The sequence below is a fragment of the Zingiber officinale genome, unplaced genomic scaffold (assembly GCF_018446385.1).
Source record: "Zingiber officinale cultivar Zhangliang unplaced genomic scaffold, Zo_v1.1 ctg125, whole genome shotgun sequence".
In the NCBI taxonomy this organism is placed as follows: domain Eukaryota; kingdom Viridiplantae; phylum Streptophyta; class Magnoliopsida; order Zingiberales; family Zingiberaceae; genus Zingiber; species Zingiber officinale.
This window is the reverse complement of record NW_024589821.1, coordinates 455,410-468,490: the sequence shown is the minus strand read 5'-3', so window position 1 is coordinate 468,490 and position 13,081 is coordinate 455,410. Positions and strand designations below refer to the sequence as shown.

Here is a 13,081-nt window from a genome sequence, read left to right as displayed (position 1 = left end):
CGTCCGTCCGGCTTACTGCGTACCGGCAGCGGATGAAGCAAAACTACAACCACCGCGTAATCCCCAGATCATTCCAGGTCGGCGATCTTGTCTGGAATAAAGTCAAGCCGGTCGGTGACATCGGCAAGTTAGAAGCTCCTTGGGCAGGGCCCTATAAGGTTATTGAAAAGCTCCGCTCGGGCGCGTATTATTTGGAAGATGAAAACGAGCGGCAGCTGGATTGACCGTGGAGTGCAAATCATCTCCAACCTTACCGGGCAGGGTGAAAGGTGCATCAATATAATGTGTGTTGTACATTTTCCGTTTGGCTATATATATTTGAAATGCAGGAAGGAAAATGATTAAAACACAATTGGCATTATCCGCCGTGCGGCCGATCTTCATGATGTATAAGATCCGAGGCACCGACTCGAGAACGAAGGCCCCGCGCCGTTCGGCCGGAGGTATAATAGCCGAGCCCAAGGCTCGAGAACGAAGGCCCCGCGCCGTTCTGCCGGAGGTATAATAGCCGAGCCCAAGGCTCGAGAACGAGGCACCGCGCCATTCGGCCGGAGGTATAATAGCCAACCCAAGGCTCGAGAACGAAGGCCCCGCGCCGTTCGGCCGGAGGTATAATAGCCGAGCCCAAGGCTCGAGAACGAAGGCCCCGCGCCGTTCGGCTGGAGGTATAATAGCCGAGCCCAAGGCTCGAGACCGAAGGCCCAAGCCGCTCGGCTGGGTATATACGATCAGAGCTATGAGATCGAGTACGAAGGCCCCGTGCCGTTCGGCCAGAGGTATAATAGCTGAGCCCAAGGCTCGAGACCGAAGGCCCAAGCCGTTCGGTTGGATATACGATTAGAGCTATGAGCTCGATAACGAAGGCCCCATGCCACTCGGCCGGAGGTATATCATTTACGCTACAGCTAGCCATAAAGGCCGACGAGCTCCGTCGTTAAATATTGAGAGACGGATCGGCGTCTATAAACCCTCCGAGCGGAAGATCGACGAGCTCCATCGTTAAATATCGAGAGACGGATCGGCGTCTATAAACCCTCCGAGCGGAAGACCGACGAGCTCCGTCGTTAAATATCGAGAGACGGATCGGCGTCTATAAACCCTCCGAGCGGAAGACCGACGAGCTCCGTCCTTAAATATCGAGAGACGGATCGGCGTCTATAAACCCTCCGAGCGGAAGACCGACGAGCTCCGTCGTTAAATATCGAGAGACGGATCGGCGTCTATAAACCCTCCAAGCGGAAGACCGACGAGCTCCGTCCTTAAATATCGAGAGACGGATCGGCGTCTATAAACCCTCCGAGCGGAAGACCGACGAGCTCCGTCGTTAAATATCGAGAGACGAGCCGGCGTCTATAAACCCTCCGAGCGGAGGACCGACGAGCTCCGTCGTTAAATATCGAGAGACGGATCGGCGTCTATAAACCCTCCGAGCGGAAGACCGACGAGCTCCGTCGTTAAATATCGAGAGACGGATCGGCGTCTATAAACCCTCCGAGCGGAAGACCGACGAGCTCCATCGTTAAATATCGAGAGACGAGCCGGCGTCTATAAACCCTCTGAGCGGAGGACCGACGAGCTCCGTCGTTAAATATCGAGAGACGGATCGGCGTCTATAAACCCTCCGAGCGAAAGACCGACGAGCTCCGTCGTTAAATATCGAGAGACGGATCGGCGTCTATAAACCCTCCGAGCGGAAGGCCGACGAGCTCCGTCGTTAAATATCGAGAGACTGATCAGCGTCTATAAACCCTCCGAGCGGAAGACCGACGAGCTCCGTCGTTAAATATCGAGAGACGAGCCGGCGTCTATAAATAAGCCGAGCGGAGGACCGATGAGCTCCGTCGTTAAATATCGAGAGACGAGCCGACGTCTATAAACCCTCCGAGCGGAGGACCGACGAGCTCCGTCGTTAAATATCGAGAGACGAGCCAGCGTCTATAAACCCGCCGAGCGGAATACCGACGATCTCCGTCGTTAAAAATCGAGAGACGAATTGGCGTCTATAAACCCTCCGATCGGAAGACCGACGAGCTCCGTCGTTAAGAATCAAGAGACGAACGAGCGTTTGTAAACCCCCACGGTAGAATACAATAAACGGGGAACGAAGGGGCTTTCAGCCAAGCATAAGGGAACGAAGGGGCTGTCAGCCGAGCGTCCTAGTTACGCGAAATACTTCATGAAAAAACCCTCCTCGGGTGCTAGAAAGGGGGAAGCGAATAATAAGGAGGGAGCACAAGAATGAAGAGAAGCAAATCAAAGGGTTACATTAAATAAAATAGGGTCGAGCGGCCTAATTACAAAAAGGAGCAGTTTTGGGTCCGAGCGGCCGAATAACATACAAACTCCCTACTCTAAATATTCATAAAGGTCGGACGGGATGTTGTTGAGGAGAGCCATCTGGTCCTGAGCTGGGATAGTGGCAGACTCGGGAAGCTGCCCTTTGGATTTCAGATAGTTCGTCGTAGCATCCATGGCAAGTTCGAAGGCTCTGTACATCCGTTCGCAGACCTTCTCGGAGAATTCAGCCGAGCGGATGTAACTTTGCTTCAGGGCAGCTACCCGGCTCGGTTCAGCTTCTTGATATTCCTTTAGAGCCGCCCGGGAAGCACCAGCTGCTGCCTTGTGTTCTTGTAATGCAGCCCCGAGCTTTGCCACCTCGTCCGAGCGGGCAGTCTTCTCAGCACTGAGCTGCTCCATAAGCTCCTTGACCTTCAGCTCCAGACCCCGAGCCTCCACATTCTTCTTCTCCAAGTCGGAGATAGCTGTGTTCTTCCGGGTGGTGGCCAGCGTCAGCTTCTAGTCAAGCGACTTGATTTTCCGCTCGGACTCGGCCAGATGATGGGCTTGATCAGCCGTCTTCTTCTGCTCGGCCGATAACTAGTCTCGGGTCTCCTTAAGCTGCCTTTGCAGCTCGGCATATGTCGGGCCTAAGGAGCCGGACGGATCGTTTGAAGCTTTCAGTTGCTTCAACTCCGCTTCCACCTCAGCCAGACGGCTGGAGACCGCTATTTCCTCGACCCATCGCTGCAATAAATATAAGTATTGTCAACGACCGACCGGAAATATCATATAAACGACTTGGAAGGAAAAAATACTTACCCCAGTGGCCTGCTCCATATGGCTATCGGCCAATTTGCTGAGGGGGATCATTGCGACCCGCGCCCGAGCGTCCGCCCACATCTCAGCTAGTGGGCCCTTCATGGTGATTGTGTGCTCGGGCGTAGTGGGTCGATCGGCCTCTGGAAGAAGTTCTTCGGTGGGGAGATGGAGAGTAACCCGGATCGTGCGACCGCGACCAGGTGTTGTACCGGCGGTTGGAAGGGGGTCAGAGGTCGGCGCGGAGAACTGGGAATGAATGGCCGAACGTTGGGCTGAATGGCGAGCGAGCGGAAGGATGCTGATGGGAATAGCCTCCACCGGAGCAGCTGGTTCTTCCCAGTCCGAAGGTGTCTGGTCGGACGAGATGGTTTCTGTCGCCAGCGCCTTGCCCCGATCAGATTCAGTTACCCGCTCGGATGGGTGGATCGTGGAGGTTGCCGACCGCACGGAGGTCTCCACTCGACGCCTCTTTTGGTGAGGCTGCTCTTCTTCCTGAGCGGAACCTGCCTCGGGGGTGGTTGGTTTTTCAGAAGGGGTGGCTCCACTGGCCACATCTTGCTGAGAAGGAGCGGTCGACTCAGCTTGAGTCCGCTCTCTCCTTCGCGGGAGTCGACCGGCTGGATACCCAAAGCTTCCATTTCTCTGGCCGCCGCGGCTTCCAGAGCGGCCGCCTTTCTCTTCAGAACACCGGCCATGACCGAGTCCATGATGATGTCCGCTGCAAAGAAAGGAACAGAAATCAGTTAGCAATCAAAGCAAATGTCCAACCAAAGTTCTTACCGAAGTCGGTCAGAAGAGGAGTCCGTATAGGACTCAAGCCGAAGATGTACATCACTCCCTCGTGAAGAAGCTTATTGATGTCAAGGCGCAAACCGGCTAGCATGTTTGCGGCGTGGAGGTAGTCCGGTTGGGTCTTGAATTTCTTCAGCTCGGGAGTGGGGGGCAAGTTGACTTGCCATTTTGTCGGGAAGGGGGCCTGATCAGGCATACGAATATAGAAAAAATAATCCTTCCAATGTTTATTGGAGGAAGGAAGTTTGTTGAAAAAGACCAAGCCGGGCCGAGCTTGGAACATGAAGGTGCCTGGCTCGGCTTGCTTGGGGTAATAGAAGTAAAAGAAGACCTCCGGTCGGAGGGGGATGTTGTGAATCTTGAACAAAACGACAACACCGCAAAGGAGACGGAAGGTATTGGGTACTAGACTTCCGAGCGGCACACCGAAAAAATTACAGACATCTATGATAAAAGGATGTACAGGGAAACGAAGACCGGCTGCAATTTCTTTGAAAGGCTTTGTCTAGGAAGTGGTGGATGATCCCATAACCAAGAATGTCTAATGCCTCGCCTATGACCTGGAAGCCGATCCTTGAAATAAATATTTAATCAACTTCTGTAATATGGTTTAACTTCAGAAGAACACAAGGGTTGATCTTGGAGTAAAAATGTTAAGTTTCATTTTCAATCTAGGTTTAACTTTGAAGAACGAACTTGGAGTAAAAATATTAAGTTTCGTTTCCAATCTAAGTTTGACTTCTGAAGAGCACATGGGTTGCTAGGAAAAGTTCTATGTTTGTACAATTTTTTTGTACAAGAGAAACAGAACGGTATTCCAAGTAGCACCAACAATTGGTATCAAAGCTAGTTTTCTGCTTCTGTGTGTTTGGTTTTCGGTTAAATTATGCACTGCTCATACATAAGTTTAGGTCGGATAATAGTAGGATGTGCTAAATAGATTAACTCTGTGGTTGCAGGCATCCTAGATCCAACTATTATGGCTTTTGTGTGCTTGTATGTGATTTGAACCCTCGGGCATGTCGAGGTTGTTGTGTGTGCATGATTGTAATAATTAAATATGGTCGATTGTCGTATTATTATTATTATTATTATTGTTTTACATTCTATTCGATCTAGATTACATGTGCATTCCCTTGTGGAATATAGGATCAGTAAATATAAAATTTTATTTTTGTCGCAGATCGTATCCTTGCAAGGCGTGGTATTGTTTGAGGACCAGAGGCACAACAGAGAAGGAAGCGAGATAGATGCGACAACTTGATCCATTGGCGGCATACACGACGGCTTGATCCATTGGCAGTATATTGGAGGACAGCATTGGATGAGGCTATAATAGTTGGAAATTTTATTTTCATATTTATTGCCTTTATATGCTGTTTTATGTGTTGTGATGTGCGTGCATGATTAAAATTCCTCGATTTTAAATAACTAAGTGGGAGAGGGTTTATTTAATTAAATTCCACGGTCTCCATTACCAGTTTGTAAGTGATGCATTCAAACTTGCACGTTGGCTCTGAGTGTCTTCCTCCACATCGGATGAGTTTGCTTGCGGATCACTAGATCAAACTTCCTTTATGGATGATTATAGGAAATTATTTAGATTTGTGTAATCTTCTCCATCTGAAGGGGCACAATCTCATTTAATGGACTAAGTATCAAGTAATGGTATACACTTAGGCGCATTTAATAGTATCCTCCCCATCGGAGTCACTGCTATTATTTTGTGTGACCGAAGACAAACCAACTATTAATGTTATTTGTCATAAAGTTAGGTTGACAAGATAATAAAATTAATGGGTAAAACCTCCTCTTACAAATGTTTGAATTAGTATACATCCACACTATCGTGGCATACTAAATTTAGAGTGTTTTAAGGTGTTGGTGAATTTAAATTATATTGTTTGAGGGATCAATATTATTTTAAATTCTAAAGTTTTGACCAAATATCTTATTTTGTGATTCTCAGGATTTCAAAATGGCTTTCAATCCTCTCGTTATTATTTTAAAAGAAAACAAACTTACTAGACCCAATTATATTGATTGGAAACAAAACTTGGACTGGCCTCGCAAAAATGAGAACAATGAAGGTGTATCTTACTCATTAGTTGTCGAAATATATTTAGTGGTGTTTATCTACCGGTACCTGGTGTGTAGATACGGGAGCCACTGATGATGTCTGCAATTCATTGCAAGGGTTCCAGGAAACCCGATGACTATATGAAGGAGAAATCACCGTCTACATGGGTAATGCTACAAGAGTGGTGGTTGTTGCAGTGGGAGATGTTTTATTATCTTTCGATAGGAATAAAACTTTGATTTTGAAAAATTATCTTTACGTACCATCTTTTAGAAAGAACTTTATTTTAGTTTCTAAATTATTTATAGATGAATATTTTCTTTCTTTTGATGATAAAGTAGTTATCAAGAAAAATATGGTGGTTATCTGTTTTGGTACATTGGTTGACAATTTGTACACTCTAAATCCAATAACTCTCATGACGCAACAAATGAAAATTAATAACACATCTTCTAATTCTAACAAGAGAAAGTAACCTTCGGAAATGAACCAAATATATCTTTGGCATCTAAGGCTTGGTCATATTAACTTGAGTAGGATTCAAAGGCTAATAGCCGATGGACCTTTGGGTTCATTGGTGGTAGAAAACTTTCCAACCTGCGAATCTTGCTTGGAAGGAAAAATCACCAAGAAACCTTTTAAGGTCAAGGGGTATAGAGTCAAAAATATGTTGGAATTGGTTCATTCTGATTTGTGTGGACCTATGACTATCCAGGCGAGAGGTGGTTTCGAATATTGTGTCTCTTTTATAGAAGACTATTCGAGATATGGGTACATTTACTTGATGCGTCGCAAGTCTGAGTGATTTGATAAGTTCAAAGAGTACAAGGCTAATGTGGAGAAATGTCATGGTAAAAGTATCAAGACACTACGATCTGATCGTGGTGGTGAGTACCTCTTAGGAGAGTTTAGGAGTTACTTATCAGAGGCAGGGATTCGATCCCAACTGTCTGCACCTGGTACACCCCAACAGAATAGTGTGGCAGAACGAAGGAATAGGACTCTTATGGAAATGATTAGATAAATGATGAGTTATTCAGAATTACCAAATTCGTTTTGGGGATATGCTCTGGAAACGGCGGCGCACATTTTGAACTTAATACCTTCTAAGTCAGTACCCTCTACACCCACAGAATTGTGGAATGGACGTAAGCCTAGTTTGAAACACATTCAGATTTGGGGTAGTCCAGCACATGTGCTAAAGGGAGATGCTGATAAGTTGGAATCATGTACAGAAGTTCGCTTGTTTGTGGGTTATCCTAAAGGAATGAAAGGTGATTTATTTTATAGTCCTAAAGATCAAAAGGTCATTGATAGCACCAATACCCGATTTTTAGAAGAGGACTACATGATGAACCACAAGCCCATGAATAAAATTATTCTTAAGGAAATAAGAGAAGACACGTCTACTTTAGTACCAACAGTACAAGATGAGATACCACAAGAAACTGTAACGCGTGTCACAAATGTTGCACAATTACAGGTAGTGCCTCGTCGTAGTGGGAGGGTTGTTCGGCAACCTGATAGATTCATATTTTTAGGAGAGTCTTAGGACTTAATCTCTGGTGAACATGAACTTGATCCCTGGACATATGATGAAGCACTCCAAGATAAAGATGCAGCATCTTGGCAAAGTGCAATAAACTCTGAAATAGAATCTATGTATTCTAATTAGGTCTGGGAGCTTGTGGAACCACCAAATGATGTAAAAAGTCATTGGATGTAAATGGGTCTACAAAATAAAAAGAGGGATAGACGGGAAGGTGGAAACCTTCAAAGCAAGGCTTGTTGCAAAAGGGTATACTCAAAAAGAGGGCATCGATTATGAGGAAACCTTTTCACCGGTAGTCATGCTCAAGTTTATCCGGATTGTTTTATCTATTGCTGCTCATATGGATTATGATGTTTGGCAAATGGATGTCAAGACATCTTTCCTTAATGGAAGTCTTGAAGAAAATATCCATATGAAGCAACCAGAGGGGTTCATTGCAATGAGCAAAGAGCATCTTATATGTAAGCTTAATCGGTCCATTTATGGGTTGAAGCAAGCTTCGAGATCTTGGAACATCCGGTTTGATGAATTGATCCAGTCTTATGGATTCATTCAGTGTCCAGATGAGTCTTGTGTATACAAGAAAAGTGACGGAAATATGGTGGTATTTCTTGTACTATACGTAGATGACATTTTTCTCATTGGCAACAATGTCAAATTGTTGTCAGACGTAAGGGTATGGTTGTCCAAGTAGTTTGATATGAAGGACTTGGGAGAATGTGGACTGATGTGCGTAGATTATATACTCTTTTATGCATGTTTTTACGCACATTTACATACTTTGAGCATGCTTGATCTATGCATTTTTATACTTCCAGCTTTCCTTTTAGCATATTTACTCTTTTGGTTCGGAAATCTGCTTTTTGTGCATTTTCTGTACACAGGAGTCGAAATTGGTGAAGATTATGCGTCCTTGGGCAAGCTTGGAAGGAATTGAAGGGAGAGAGCATCAGGCTGTGTACCATACACGGCCGTGTAGTTTCAACAGGAAGGGAAGAGGACATGGCCGTGTGAATCTCACACGGCCGTGTCTTGATTTGAAGAAATTAGAGCAGATGCTTTACATACCCGTGTAGATCTACACGGTCGTGTAAGGTTTCCAGAGGCCAAGCAGGTGATGGTCGTGTGTACCACACGGCCGTGTGAGGTTTCTAGAGGCCAAGCAGGTGGTGGCCGTGTGCACCACACGGCAGTGTAGCATTTCCAGAGAACAGAAGGGTCCTGGCCGTGTGGATCTACACGGCCGTGCTTGGTTGCTTTGAAGAGAAGAGAGCTAGGTCGTGTGAGTCACACAGCCGTGCAGCTTTGGTAGAGAAGGAACTGGACATGGCCGTGTGAATCTCACACGACCGTGTCATGGGGTCGTGTGGCGCCCGATTTCCTCCTCTATTTAAACCCTCCTTCATGAATTGAAAGGGGATCTCTCCCCCTTTGGGAGAAGGCAAGATTTGGTGGTTTCCTCCCATTCTTGGGAGGATTTCTGGGCGATTCAAGGGGAGTTCTTGACGATTTCGACTCCGGAGCGACGATTGGATCCGAAGACGAGGCTTCTTCGTAGATAAGTTTTCTCTTTCCCCCTTTTCTTGGTTTCTTGGATTGGGGATTTAAGAAATGCTTGTAATCTTTATTTCTTCGGGTATTCTTCCTTGATTCATGGAGTAGATCTTGTATTCTAGGATTAAGGGAGTATTTGTATGATGGATTGATGTAATCTCTTATGGATTTGCCATTTTCTTGTTTCAATGACATTGTCTTGCTTGTATCAATTAGATCTTGAATGATTAATAGTGATTTGTGCTTAATTCTCATTCTTGATTGATTGTTTAGATTTCTTGTGGACTTTGTAAAGATAAACTCTCACTCGATCATCCGAGGGATCCACGTGACAGGTGCAAGCTCGTGTAAGGACGTTTGAGATATAATCTTGAAGAGGAAATAGGAATATTCAAGAGAGTAGGATGGATCTCGTGATTAGTTTCTTGTATCTTAATAGATTAATAAGTTGTGGGCTTCTATGTTGATATCCGAGGAAGGCATAGTAATAGGTGCACTTCTATGTAAGGGCAACGTAGGTTCACGTCTAATTGATCATATTTAGATACATTTCTCAGTCCTTAGCCGGTTATCTATTGCAAGAGAGAACCGGCAACTTTCTACAAGTGTTTGGCAATTGAGGGATAAGAATTGGTGAACCATTTACATTCAAGAAATCTTACAAAGAAACCGAAACTCCTAGAATCTCCCTTTATCATAACCTAAAACACTAAACTCTTGTTTGTTGATCTTTAATATTAGATTTGTTTACCTTCACTTTGTTAGGACCAAAAGTAGCTAGAGGGGGGGTGAATAGCTCGTCGCGTGCTCGTTGCTCGGTGTTGCTTGTTTCTTCAAGAATGCGCAGCGGAAAATACATAAACAAACACAAACACGCTAACACTAGGAGTTTACTTGGTATCCACCTCCAACGGAGATGACTAATCCAAGGATCCACACCACGCACACACCCTCCACTATGAAAACACTCCTTTTCGGTAACTACCGAGGGCGGAGAAGCCCTACAAGACTCTCAGTACAAGAAGAAGAAAGGGTAGTAAAGAATAAGCAAAAGCTTACAAGAAATGCAGTAAAAACCCTAGCTTCTTCTTCTTCTCGTTGCAACTCGCCTCTTGACTTGGATGAACCTCCAAGAACATTCAAGAACTGGCGGTGAGGAGCTTAGAGAGTGCTGGGGAGGAGCTGTGTTTAGTCTGGAATGAATCGGTGAACTACTTTTCGCAGCCATCGAACGCCTGCAGCTATAAACGATGCCAACGGTCGGATCCCGATCAATTCGAATGTTCCCAATCGATCGGGGAGGCTTTGGATCGATCCACGGATCGATCCAGAGCACCTCTGTGCTCGCTGCCGATCGATCCACGGATCGATCCGCGCTATGCTAAGTCGGCCCCAATCGATCCATGATCGATTGAGCTCCGGACTCATCGACTCTCTCAATCGATCAACTGATTATTTGGGACCTGGATCGATCGATCCTATCGATCGACCAGCCCTAACTTTTAACCAAGTCCTAAATCCCAAACCAACATCCGGTCAACCTTGACTGTTGGTATGTCATGCCTAGCATCTAGTCACTCTTGACCTGCTAGGACTCCCTTACCAAGTGTCCGGTCAATCCTTTGACCCACTTGGACTTTTCTCTCCAAGTATCCGGTCAATCCCTTTGACCTACTTGGACTTTTCTTTCATGCCAAGTATCCAATCAATCCTTTGACCTACTTGACTTCCCAATACAGATGTCCGATCATCCTTGATCCATCTGGATTTTCCCTGCCCGGCTTCACTCACTGTGACTTTCACCTAGCTTCACTCACTAGGGTTTTCATCCGCCTAGCTTCACCACTAGGACTTTCACCGGCTTCACTCACCGGGGTTTTCCATCCGCCTAGCTTCACTCACTAGGACTTTCACCGGCTTCACTCACCAGGACTTTCTGCCTGGCTTCACTCACGGGACTTTTCTTCTGGCTTCACTCACCGGACTTTCATTTTGCCTAACATCCCAGTTAGGACTTCCCAGTCAAGTATCCAGTCAACCTTGACCTACTTGACTCTTCTTCAATCAATATCTTATTGTCAAACATCTAAACCCAAACCAAGACTCAGCTTGGTTACCCAGGTCAACCTTGACCTGAGGGATATTGCACCAACACACTTTGCATTTGAAACGATTGGATAGTTGTTTAGCTAATTCGCATTGAGACATTTCTAGTGCTTATTCCAGTCCCTGTGGATACGATAATCTTTTATATTACTTGCGACATTTCCGTACACTTGCGGAGCGTAACAAGTTTTTGGCGCCGTTGCCGGGGACTGCGCTATAACATTAGGAATTATCAATTGAGTTAGACTAAACATAACATTTGTTTTCTTTTCATATTGCATAGCTGTAACTAATCATTAGATTTCTGTTTTTACTTTCTTGTATAACTTTTACTTCTTGTTAATTCTTTTTGTACAAATTCAATTCTGCATTTTTTATTCTTTTATTTTTCTTTTTCTATTGAATTGTCATTTGCTATCTTGTTCTTGTGTATGCGAAGATCTAACTTTGCAGGGGAATTCTTTCCTTTTGACCCTGAGATTGACAGAACTTTCCATAAAAGAAGAATTCTGCAAAGGTAAATTGAAGAACAGGAACATTTGAACATGGCGAATAGACCACTTAAGGATTATGCAGCACCTTATGCAAGAGGTTTTCGATCTAGTATTTCAAGACCCTCAGTGGAAGCTAATAACTTTGAGATCAAACTCGTAATTATATCTATGGTGCAGCAGAACCAATTTGATGGAGGACCTCATGAAGACCCCAATCAACACTTAGAGGTCTTTTATGAAATATGTGGTACCATGAAAATGAATGGAGTTCCTTCAGAAGCAGTTAGATTATTATTATTTTGGTTTTCTTTAAGAGATAGGGCAAAGCAATGGCTGAATTCTTTGGCCCCTAATAGCATCACCACTTGGGAGTAGTGTGAGCAACAGTTTCTTGATAAATTCTATCCACCAAGCAAAACAGCTCATATGAGGAATTTAATTGCAAGCTTCAAGCAAACTGACTTAGAATCTCTTTTTGAAGCATGAGATAGATATAATAGTATGCTCAGACAATGCCCACATCATGGGTTGGAAAGATGGTTAGTGTTGCACACTTTTTATAATGGTATCAACTATCATACCAAAGTGTCCCTTGATTCAGCTGCTGGAGGAGCACTTATGAATAAAAGTTTAGATGAAGCTGAAGAAATTATTAACAGTGTAGCACAAAATCATCATCAATGGGCAAATGAAAGAAGTGGTGGATATTCTTCTGTAAACCCAACAATTAAAGCATCAGGGAAGTTTGATGTAGATGCAGTCACTCTTTTGTCTGCAAAATTAGATGCTCTTACAAAGAAATTTGAGAATATGGGGACTAGTGCTAATATGGTCAATGCTATTAGTACATCTTGTGAAGTATGTGGGAGTTCAGAGCACTCAAATGACTCATGTCCATTGGGAGCTATCACTGCACAAATCAATCAACTGGAATAATGTGATGCAATCATGAGTTACAATCAAAGGCAGAACAACCCATACTCAAATACTTATAACCCTGGATGGAAGAGCCATCCCAATTTTTCTTACAGAAATAATCAAGATCAAGGACCATGTATGGGGGAAAGACCAAATTTTCAAGCTGGGCAACAAAATTTTCAACATCTATCTTCTCAAGACTTACCAAAGTCAAATATTAAAAAGATGCTTGAAGGAATTATCTCAAGTCAGAATGAAATGAAGCAAGATTTAGCAAAGCTCATTCAGAGAATGGATAATTCTGAAAAGCATCAAAAGATCCAGGATAGTCAAATTGCCCAACTAGCTTCCTCATCATCCAGAGCACTAGGACAACTTCCAGGAAAACCTGATGTGAATCCTATGGAGCATTGCAATAGAATTGAGCTTAGGAGCGGACGGACCTTGGGAGACTCCCAAGTGACTGCTGCAAAAGGGATACAAAAA

At 44.6% G+C, this 13,081-nt stretch overlaps 1 non-coding gene across 1 annotated transcript; it reads right to left on the bottom strand.

The window, feature by feature from the left end:
• Positions 1 to 12,101: 12,101 nt before the first annotated feature.
• On the bottom strand, positions 12,102 to 12,207 carry LOC122035908. Its single transcript, XR_006127277.1, has one exon. It is a non-coding gene; the product is annotated as a small nucleolar RNA R71 (small nucleolar RNA).
• Positions 12,208 to 13,081: the final 874 nt, after the last annotated feature.